Raw genomic sequence first — 12477 nt, forward strand, 5'->3', positions numbered from 1 at the left:
CCCTTACTGAATTATTAACACACGTGCAAACTCTATCAGTCCCTACTTCTCACATATTGTCCATATACTATGACCAACAGAAACGTGTGCAGTGAAATGTAATTTACAAGTTAATTAATTTGATGAACTGGTGTCAATTACAATTTTATAACATAAGAATACAATAACAAAGGTACAAAATATATCTTTAAAGAACATAACAATACAGATAACATTTGCAGTAGTAGAGGCTTTACAAAAGAATCGAAATAACAAATACATCAGTGTTAAAAAAAATTACGACATAAGTACATACATAAAAGATCAGAATAACTTTTCAAACATGAGCATTAAAATAAAACACAACAAATAATGTCTGAACATATTTACAAAGAAAATAACACAGTATTTGAAAAATTCTACAACATAAATCTTATTAGCTAAACACACATCATTATTCCCAAATATCATAAATTAAGAACTCTACAGTGCAATCATGTTTTCAAGTTTGAGGGTGTCCTATTTACTATGCTTTCTACAAAGGAATGTCAATAGCGAGGATAATGGCTTTTTTTTTACCTGTGCCTCTGAAAGGCACACACTAATGGCTTTTTCCTAGGCGACTATCGCACAGCTGGGTGCCCACGACGCATTACGTCACGGTCACTTACCTTTCATACCGAAATATTTACGACAGCAGTTTCCGCTACAGTGACAGTCTCATATAAAAATATTTTCAAAGGTTGAGAATTTGCGTTACAATCTGTAGAAACAAAATCATTTAAATATAATAGTGTCCAAAAAATTTTCACCAGCATTGTAATACATTCATGCATTTACATACATTTCATAACTCTTAAAGTACAATTCTTGGTTTCCAACCACCTTTTTCACAAACCAGAGTCCCTAACCACTACTCTTTATTCCTTACATTATTCGTCGACACTTCTTCAATATTTCACCATAACAGATACATAGAATAATCAAATTCCTCGTATAGTATCAGCTTATTGATCATAAACATACCTCAACAGCATAATACACATAGTCATCGTAATAATAACATCATAACACCTCAGTCAAATTCTCAAAATCATCGTAGCTTCCTCCAATAATTTCAAAACCTAAAAGAATTCTCTGCTCAAGTCAAAAGTGTCATCTACCTCAAACGTACTTTAAAAATCATGATCCCATAGCAAATACATCATTCAAACCTCTCATATTATCACAATGGTTCCGAAAAAATATGAACATTTCACAAAGTACAGACAAATACAATTTCATAAGTGTGACGTTATCCAACGGTGTAATTACGTAAACATCTGTCACTGATGAAGGAATATAAATGTTTGTCTCTCTCAGTCAAATGACCAGATAGCTGTGTAATTTATGTTTTAGAGAAATATGGTACCGTTGTGTAAAGTTGTATAAGTAAATACCATATTAGCTAGGGCTCCCTGTGCTTGCCAAACACATGGTACACAAAGTAAGCGTGTACCCCCCTGAGAATTAATGTAATTATATCCTCAGGTATTGCAGATTACAGCAATTGAATGAAATGTAACACAGAAAACCTTTGTACCAATGTACTTCAAATATCTTTAAAAATAAATGTTTTAAGTACAAAATTAATCACTCAGTCTACGTGTACTGTAGCGCGAAACTGTGCGTTTTGTTGTAACATAATCTCTGTGGAAGTGTCGTAGTTATCGTCCTCAGAAAGCTAAGTTCTGCAGAAGTCAGTGTACTTACCTCATCATAAACGAAAGTGAAATGCTTTCCGTGTAGATATCGTAGTTATTACGTAGCTTACCGTGATCAAGAAAGTACTATAATGTAACGTATTGTTGTGCTACGATAAAGGCTGTCTCATTGTAGCTATACCACAAAAGTTACTACTAAAACATGTTTTACTTTCCAGAATAATACAGAAAAACTGTGCAGGTATAAAACAGATACACCGCAAAAGCACAATGTAAATTGTGTCACACATTAGTAGCGTCGTGATATAATCGTGTAGCTATCAAAGAAACCAAATGCTAAGTCATCTTTAATCTCACAGAAAGTGCTTCGAATAAAGAATGTCTTTTCAACTAAACCAAAATGTTGCATTAAAATCTCATTAACAGTATATGCTCTAAGTATGTAAGCCTTATAGTCGTTACGTAATCGTGCAACTAACAAGCAAGAATGTACACGCACAATAACACTGTGACGTCTGTTCACTATAACAATGCATTCGTAATATCTGTTTAAATAAGTTCTCTTGGTTCTTGACTGGATATTTAACTTCAAACATGGTTGCATGTTAACAGATTCTAAGTCTGACAAAACATACTAGAAATGTGAAGTGAAAAGTTTTATGGCAAAGACAAAGTTAAAAAGTAGATTATCTTTCAATAAACGGTTTTACATGTGAAATGTGGTGTAAACCGTTTACCCTTTATAGTACTCAGAGTTTGAATTTGAATGCAATTATCATGCGGTATATGTCGCTAAAGAATACTGGAATTGAGATCAAGGTTAGCGTCTATGTTATTTTCCTCTGAGCCAGCCGGCGCACACGGCTGCCTGCGGTGCGGGTCATTGTCTGTCTCTGTGTTGGCGCGCGCCGTTATTGGGATTAGGAGACCTAACTCTACAAATTCACCTTGACGAGAAGGCCCTCACCTGTTCGAAGCTCGCCAGTTCTGACGGAATTCAGCTCTGTCGTTTTGTCGGTAGTTTACATAGTTTCTTGTTTGTCGGTCATGTGGTGGGGAATTTCTCCCGGAATCGTAACTGCGCGCTGAACTGTTGCATCTGAAATTATTCTGTCTCCCTTGATAATAATAGTTCTAGTTACCATATTGTCTGCTTCTATGGTTGTCTCTGTGATAGTCATTACTATGGAAATGCGGTCTTTCTCTGTAACTATTACTTTGCCAGTGGTTGTCATACGGGTGGTGTCTGTTTTGATCACAATTTGTATTGTGAGAATAGCCTTGTTGTGTCCAGTTATTATTTCTGTCGTCACGGAATTGTGACGGATGTGAACTGTAGTGATTGTTTTCCTGTTTTCGCATTCCGCGAATGTCTGTGTCAATTTCTAATTCTTGTAAGAGTCCCTGAAAAGCTTCAATGTCGTCTTTGCAACGCCCTGCCAAAATAATATTCCTTAAATGTTCAGGCAATTTCATTATGCAAATGCGGATGAGTTCTGAAGGGCTATATGGATTTGAAAGATATTGATTGTTATGTAACATGTCTTCAAAATATTTGACGAGACTGGAAAATTCAGATTGTTCAAAGTGTTTCATCATTATGTTGCTATGTTTTACTCGGTGTTGTGTAGCTTGAGACCAATATGCTGAGAGGAAGGCATGATAAAATTCTCCTTCACTGTAACAATCGTGAATGACCGATCGCATTCTTACAGCTGGTTCATTCTCCAAGTAGCCACAAATAAATTCTAATCTGTGCTCTAATGACCAGTTGGGAGGAAAACAATGAGAGAATTGATGGAGCCACGCTTGTGGATGAATGTCGTTGCCAGAATTCTTAAATGTTTTGAATTTACGTGCATTAATGAACAGCTTATAGTCAAAACCATCGTGTCGGCGAGTAGCATATCGGTCATTGTTACGACCTGTCGGCGGTTCCATCTCAAAATTCGGTGCACGTTGCCAATTTCTTTCATAATTTTCGAAGTGCCTTGTGTTATTATTTTGTGGCTTTTCCGTATTTCTAAGTTCTTGTTCCTGTGTTCGAGCGCGAGTGTCCTCTGAAATATGTAATTTTTGTATTACCTGCGTCAACTGATCTTGTACTTCCCGGATTTCTCTTTTGTATTGCGAATTAATTTGATTCTGATTTTGTTTGAATTTCATAATTTGTTCATACTCTTCTGTGTCAGTGATGGCTACAGGTCTTGTGTCATTCAGATCATCATCTACCTTCGTAGATAAATTAGTGAACTGATCCGAAAGTTCGGCTACTTTCTCCGATAGTGAACACATTTCCTCAGTGTGTTTTTCTGAACCATGTTACAGAGTGTCCATTTGTGTTGAAATCGAATCTACTGTGCCCTTTAAGTTTTCCTGAGTTCTTGCAAGTTGCGTAACCGAATCGGTGGATGCAACTGAGTCCAATTTAGCTTGCAAGGTGTCGTGATTTTCACGAACAATAGTTTGCAATTCTTTTATGGCTGCTTCGTGATTCTGTAATTTGTTTTCATGTCGCGAAAAAATAGGTTTAAAATGCTCACAAATTTGTGTTTTTACGTCATTACAGATTTTTTGACATTTCGATTCAATGTTATGTAACTCAGTAGTTAAATCTTCACGTGTTTGTTCAAGTGTGGTGTCTAGCTTCCGAAGATTTTGTTCCATTGTGTCTAACTGTTGCTGTGTTTGTCTCTGGTGTTGTTCCATTGTGTCTAACTTTCGAAGATTTTGTTCCATTGTGTCTAACTTTTGAAGCTTTTGCTGTGTTTGTCTTTGATTTTGTTCCATTGTGTCTAACTTTTGAAGCTTTTGCTGTGTTTGTCTCTGATTTTGTTCCATTGTGTCTAACTTTTGAAGCTTATGTCCCATTTGTTGCATTAATTGTAATAACAGTGCACTGGGGTCTGAAACATGTTCCTTAGTGCTATTCGGCAATGCATTTGAAACGGCAATATTCGCAGTTTGAAAAACAGAAAGTGTGTCTTGACTTATTTGAGAAAACGGGGAGAACGCAAAACCTGAATCTACAGCATTTGCAAGAATGTGTCCTGTCATTTCGGAATCCTGAGGCGAGCTGTTGCCGACCGATCGATCGATAATGCTTCGTTGTTCACTAATTGTTTCACTGTCCACACCATTGTTTGCAGCCCGCTCCATTTCCCTATGTACAATTACCAAATTACTACCTTGAACATTAGTTAATTCATTACATGGTGGCGCTAACACACTGCTTTCGTCTTCACTGTCATTTCTCAGTTTACTTTGGAGCCTAGTATTACGCTTTTCACACGCCATTATTGTCACAATATTTCACCCGACAACACAGAGAAGCACAATTTGAAGAGCAAAATAAGAAAACACATTAACATAGCACTGAAAATAATAACTAGTTAATTGCAAGCGCAGCTGCGAAATACTTGGTGCAAATTTACATTTGTGCCACACCTGTTTTACGGTACAACAATGAAAGACTGCAACTACAAAGGAGATTCCCTCTACAATTACACACTAGCAATAAACAAAATCTACACTAATTACACAAACTACAAGAAAAAATCAGAAGATTCCAGTGAGGTATCCTGGCAGGGTCGACATATGAAACGTCCCCTTAGAAAAATTATACAAGACTGGTCTATATGAAACGTCCCCTTAGAAAAATTATACAAGACTGTGCTTAAACTGACACAAAATATTTTTAGCGCAACGCAATCTGACTTTCAATAATCCCTACAAGAGAATGGCCCTGACTAAATTAACCTCTACGTTTCACAAATCACTTACCTCACAAAAATCTTCGTTACTCAAACTACTGCAATACAGCGAGCGCCACTACTGCCAGCTAAATAAAAGATTCAAACTACGGAAGGCACTAACTACTGATAGGCATAGTTACGCGCTGTTAGCATCCAGCTGCCGCTACCCGACACTACAATGGCAGACAACAATGCAAACTAGCCACAGACTGCACACAGCACAGCCAGTGATTTTTCATACAGAGCGCTATGTGACGTTACCAATAAGAAAACCTAAACAGCCTACTTACAAGTTTTCCTGAAAACTGCCTGTGTGTGACATTAGAAAATATAGCTTTAAGCAGATCTTGCATCCTTACTGTTAAAAATGACTGTAGCGGGTCTTCCACTACTTCCTTGTAATCAGGCTGCTTATTCTGACCAAGGAAACGATGCACAAAATTTTTTAAGCTGTTCCAAGTTTGATATTCTGTTTACATATGTACATTCAAAGTGTTAGTCAGATAACAACTTATGTACGTCCGGTGCAACTTTATAGCCAATACAATGAATTTAATCTATGATTGAAGAAGTTACAGAGATACAATAAAAGAAGTAGGGGAAAAGGAATACAAACGTCTAAAAAATGAGATTAACAAGAAGTGTAAAGTGGCTAACCAGAAATAGCTAGAGGGCAAATACAAGAATCCAGAAGCATCACTAGATATAAGATATTTAATGTCTACAGGAAAACTAAGGAGACCATTGGAGAAATAGAATCACCTGTATAAATATCAGGAGCTCAGATGAAAACCAGTCCTAAGCAAAGAAGGGTAAGCAGAAAGGTGGAAGAAGTATATAGAGGGACTATACAAGGGAGATGCACCTGAGGGCAATATTACCGAAAAGGAAGAGGACGTAGTGGAAGATGAGAAGGGAGATATGTCACTGCGTGAAAAATTTGACAGAGCACTGAAAGACAAAAAGTCGAAACAAGACACCGGGAGTAGACAACACTCTGTTAGAGCTACTGATAGCCTTGGGAGGGCAAACCATGGCAAAATTCTTCCATATGGTGAGAAAGATGTATGACTTCAGACCAAGAAGAATACAAGAATTCCAATTCCAAAGAAAACAGATGGTGACAGGTGTGAAAATCATCGAACTATCGGTTTAATAGGTCATAGCTGCAAAATAATAACACAAATCATGGAAAAACTTGTAGAAGCCGACCTCGGCGAAGATCTGTTTCGATCTCAGAGAAATGTTGGAATATGCGAGGTAACACCGACCCTATGACGTATGATAGAAGATAGGTCAAACAAAGGCAAACCTACGTTTATAGCATTTGTAAACATAGAGAAATATTTTGACAATGTAGACTGGCATGCTCTCTTTCAAATTCTAAATGTGGCAGGGGTAAAATACAATGAGCGAAAGGCTATTTACAACTGGTACAGAAACCAAATGGCAGTTATAAGATGTCAGTTATAAGATTCGAGGAGCACGAGAAGGAAGTATGGTTGAGAAGCGACTGAAACAGGGTTGTAGCCTATCTCCGATGTTATTCAGTCTGTATTTTGAACAAGCAGTAAAGGAAACAGAAAAAAATTGAAGTAGGAATTAAAGTCCAGGGAGAAGAAATAAAAACATTGAGGTTTGTCAGTGACATCGCAATTTTTTCAGAGACAGCAAAGGACCTGGAACAGCAGTTGAACGGAATGGGCAGTATCTTGAAAGGAGGATATAAAATGAACATCAGAAAAAGCAAAACGAGGATAATGGAATGTAGGTGATGGAATGTTTTCGGATTAAATCAGGTGATGCTGAGGGTATTAGATTAGGGAATCAGCCACTGAAAGTAGTACATGAGTTTTGCTGTTTGGGAAGCAAAATAATTGATGATAGTCGAAGTAGAGACGACATAAAATGTAGACTGGTTATGGCAAGAAAAGCGTTCGAGAAGAATAGAAATTTGTTGACATTGAGTATATATGTGTCAGGAAGCCCTTTCTGAAAAGTGCGTGGAGTGTAGGCATGTATGGAACTGAAAAGTGCACGATAAACAGTTTGGACAAGAAGATAATAGAAGCTTTGGAAATGTGTTGCTACAGAAGAATGCTGAAGATTAGATCGCGTAACTAATCAGAAGGTACTGAATAGAAATGGGGAGAAGAGAAATTTGTGGTACAACCTGACCAGAAGAAGGGATACGTTGGCAGGACACATACTGTGGCATCAAGTGGTCACCAATGTAGTACTGGAGGGAAGCGTGTGGGGTAAGTATCCAAGAGAGAGACTAAGAGATGAATACAGTAAGCAGATTCTGAGGGATGTTGGTTGCAGTAGTTATTCGGAGATGAAGAGGCTTGCACAAGGTAAAGTGGCATGGATGGCTGCATCAAACCAGTCTTTGCCTGAAGACCACAACAACACAATGAATACATTTCGGAACAGACTACACGGGCACTGGAAGGTTTCACATACTGCTTTTATGTTTATTTACTGTGGAGAAATCCAGCTTTGCCCTGGTGTTTATTTATAGCTGTGCGTTCGAGGCCGTAATACGCAGCCTCTGGCCTTGTGGGCAGTGTTTATGACGTAATATTCCCAGAAGAACGTCTCGTGTAATGATACAATTTTTGTAGGTATATTCAGTGGAACATGTGGATAATGTCTGTTGAATATTTTGTGAATGGTATAAGTAGGAGCAAAGTAAATTTGAATTCCATGCCGAAAGCGGATGTTTTTCACGCATATTACTGTTTATGACGTCATACTGCCTCAACTTTGTGTCGTACAATGATATAATATTGCCGGGATATTCAGTTGTATATGAGCATACCGTCTGCTGTTATTCGACGTATTTCATTAAGACTTACGTCGAATTTCTTCGTGTTTGTTGATATGGTCCATATTGAAAGGCGTATTTACCAGTAGGGAAGCGGAGTGCTTTTGCGGTGGTTCTTAGGAGAGTAGGTTTTGTTCCCAATTTGTTGTTTACAAGTATCCGCAAAATATTACTTCTGGAGGCCACCTTCTCACTGATCTTTCCACACTGGTTTCTCTATGTCAGAGACCTATCCAACGTCACGCCCAGATGGGCTGGTTTATTTTTGTGTTCCAATGTGATGCTGTTCCAGGAAACATTGAGCCTACGTTTTGCTTGCTGAGATCGAGCGTGGAAAGCGCTTACTTGAGTCTTCGAAGGATTCCTTTTAAGGGCGTTACTTTGACAGTATTCTGACAAGAACTCTGAATGCTTTCTCCTGCTGTGACTGCCAAGTCAATCAATGCCGAATATGATTAAGTGTTGGCTGGTTCTTAGCGTATAGGTTGAAAAAGGAAGGGGGCCATAACGCCTCCCTGGGCCAGTCCATTTCTCTGGTTTCCCTGTCAGCTCTTCTCTCCATCGAGACCGAAGTAAAATTGTCTATTTTGTAAGGCAGAGTCTACTATCTACGATGTTAATCTCCGATATAGTTATAGAGCTCCTAGACGAGCAGCCTATTGTTGACTGCATCGTACGCAGAGGTGAGGGAGACGAGCACAATTGATGGGATCTTTTTATTTTCGTACACTTCTTCTATCTGTTCTGTTAGCTACAGAATTTTGCTGGTGCTTGATTTTCCAGGACTGAAACCAGCTTTATGAGGAGTTAGTTTCAGATCTACAGAGTCTACCATACTGTTCAGAATGAAATTCTCGTACAGTTTGTACAGGTGACAAAAAAGTGATATAGGTCAGTTGTTCTTTGGCGAGTCTGGTTCGTTTCAGACTTCAGCAGTGCCAGTTGCCTTTATCCACACCTTTGGGGTCTTATAAATTTCACGGCACAGGTTGAAGAGCCGCAAGTTCCGCAATTTGACACACACGCCGAAATGTTTGGTCTTCTTGCATGTCATCCACCACAGCCACTTTACCATTTTCCATAAATGGGACCTTGCTTAAGTTTCTTCATTGTGAAAGGAGCTGAGAATGTGTTTGTTTCCGATTGGAAGAGCCTGTGATTTAACTTTTTATTGTTTTTCATTGGACTTCCCATTCAAGAGGAGTTCTTAGGCCAATTGATTGGGTGTAACCTCAGCATTCTGTCTGGCGGCTTTTGGATTACTGTTGAATATTTTGATAAGATTCCAGGCTGTTTTGTTGCTCTGTGTAATGTCCATCCTTGCAAAGCCTCGATCCATCTATTTTGCCTCAGTTCACTTTCCATCAGTGCTGTACAGCATATTACAGTTTATTCATTAAAAGGGTCTATCTGAAATAGTTTCTCTTTTCAATACTCCAAATTCTGTGTTGCATTAAATTGGTATTACTAGTAACTGTTACCTCATCTTATTATCAAAAATTGCTGTTATGAAAAGAAACGAGGGTTTAATTAGTTGTTTGGGAAGCGTTCTGATATACATTTTTGTGAAATAATGTAGGCATTGTATCCTGAAAACATCTGAACAGCAGAATCCGGTCAAAGTCAGCGAGTTTACTACGCACGGACGGCTACAGACTTGTGGCACGCTGCAAAGCTAACTTCTGCGGCGCATCTGGCCACTGCAAGACTCCAACAGTAGCCACAACGAAAAGCTAATTATTGTTAAAAGGGATAATTAGTGTGCTATATGTATCTATTTTAAGTGGCTCTTGGTCAGTCCCACGAGAAATTTAGTCAGTCGTTGTTGGTTGGTAGTCCGAATCGTTGTTAGACTCAGGATTGTTCGACTCAAACGCTATAGCCGTTTAGGAGAATTCAGTGAGACTTTTATCGGCTTATTTGAAAGATATTTATGCTGAAATGTGATGATTTTGATCTCACCTTATTGTTCGAAGAGTGTCAAGTGATTGATTTTAGTGGGAAATCAGTATTTTGTCTGAGGTAGACGTAGTGGCTACGGTAGATCGTAGTTGATGACTGGTTTCTCGTAGTTGGCCATTTTACGCCAAAATATTTACTGTACGAAGTGCAGCTTAAAAGCCACTCGTTTTTAGGTGACCCTCATCTCCGTTAGAATGGATTTTTTTTCCATTTTGTTGTGGCAAATAAGTAACGTAATCACACGAAGCCTTTATTTGAATATCAAGATGGAGAAAGTATGCACTAATGAAATAGTGCCTTTGCGTTGTTGTATTAATGGATATGAAGGCGAAAGGAAGATCCTAGAAAATGGTGACTTTGTGATATTGAACTGGGGATTATTTTTAAACTTCAGCGTAAGCGTCGATGTATTTTAGTTAAGGTTGCGAATCTGTATATAGGTACACGCACTATGTTATCTTGGTAATTAGGAGAACGGATGTTCTACAGATTTGCAGGCACCGTGTCGAGTTAAGTAGCTTTTCCTATAAAAACGGAAAGTCAACGCCTGAATAGTCTTGCGTGTCTTTGAAAGTTCAAGCAGATTAAAAGTAGCGGCGACACCCGGTTTTCTTTTTAAATTCTTTTTACTTTTCCGCCTGAATAGGTTTGTTTCATTGCCAAGCATTCCTAAAATCAGAGCTAACTTGTGCATTTTCATGAAAGAAACAGGCAATAAAGACAGAACAGTCTCTGTTTTAAAAATGGAAATGGTGTCTCCAGTCCCATTTGCTCCATGTTTAGTATTTAAGGGCATTTTAAAAGAAAAGTTCAGTTTTAAAGCAAACGAACCATTTACAAATATGCACAGTAAAGTAGTAAAAGGAAGTCAAAGACTAGATAAAGAAAAGTCTGCAACTTTGTAAACAGCAAAGATATTAATTCACAAAGAAATAGGAATACTAATGCAGATTTGTTAATTTCCAAAGAGGGAAATAATTTTATATTTCTTAAATTATAAAAAAGAGAAATTATCTCCAGGATTTTAACTAAAGGAAAAGATCGTTAATTCTTGAAAGAAAGATAATTTATATATTGCTGAGAGGGTGAAAATTTTTAAACGAACTAATGTGTTTATATTCAAGTTATGCAACGATCTTTTTGTAGTGTGGGTGCTACTTACGTAACTCATCTCCGATTACTATCGTCAATTTTTTAAAAGTGCAAACAAGCACACTGCACTTAACTGCTTCTACACAATTTCTTTGTGATTTTGGCCACTAAAATTGCTACACAAAGAGGAAATGCAGATGATAAACGGGTAATCTTTCGACAAATATATTCTATTAGAACTGACATGTGATTACATTTTCACGCAATTTGGGTGCACAGATCCTGAGGAATCAGTACCCAGAACAACCACCTCTGGTGTACAGGTACAGCTGCCCATGCAGCTTCAACACGACACCACTCTTTATCAAGAGTAGTGACTGGCGTACTGTGACGAGCCAGTTGCTCGGCCACCATTGACGAGACGTATCCAGTTGGTGAGAGATCTGGAGAATGTGCTGGCCAGGGCAGCAGTCGACCATTTGCTGTATCCATAATGGACCATACAGGACGTGCAACATGCGATCGTGCATTATCCTGCTGAAATGTAGGGTTTCGCCGGGATCGAATGAAGGGTAGAGCCACGGGCCGTAACACATGTGAAATGTAACGTCCACTGTTCAAAGTGCCGTCAATGCGAACAAGAGGTGACCGAGACGTGTAACCAATGGCACCCCATACCATCGCGCCGTGTGATACGCCAGTATGGCGATGACGAATACACGATTCCAATGTGCGTTCACCGCGATGTCGCCAAACACGGATGCGACCATCATGTTGCTGTAAACAGAACCTGGATTCATCTGAAAAAATGACGTTTTGCCAGGTTCGTCACTGAGTACACCATCGCAGGCAGCGTCAAGGGTAACCGCAGCCATGGTCTCCGAGCTGATAGTCCATGCTGCTGCAAACGTCGTCAAACTGTTCGTGCAGATTGTTGTTGTCTGTTGACTCAGGGATCGAGACGTGGCTGCACGCTCCGTTACAGCCATGCGGATAAGATGACTGTCATCTCGACTGCTAGTGATACGAGGCCGCTGGAATCCAGCGCGGCGTTCCGTATTACCCTCCTGAACCCACCGATTCCATATTTTGCTAACAGTCACTGGATCCCGAGCAAAGCGAGCAGCAATGTCGCGATACGATAAACCGCAATCGT

Source organism: Schistocerca gregaria, chromosome 5, assembly GCF_023897955.1.
Source record: "Schistocerca gregaria isolate iqSchGreg1 chromosome 5, iqSchGreg1.2, whole genome shotgun sequence".
NCBI classification, from domain to species: Eukaryota; Metazoa; Arthropoda; class Insecta; order Orthoptera; family Acrididae; genus Schistocerca; species Schistocerca gregaria.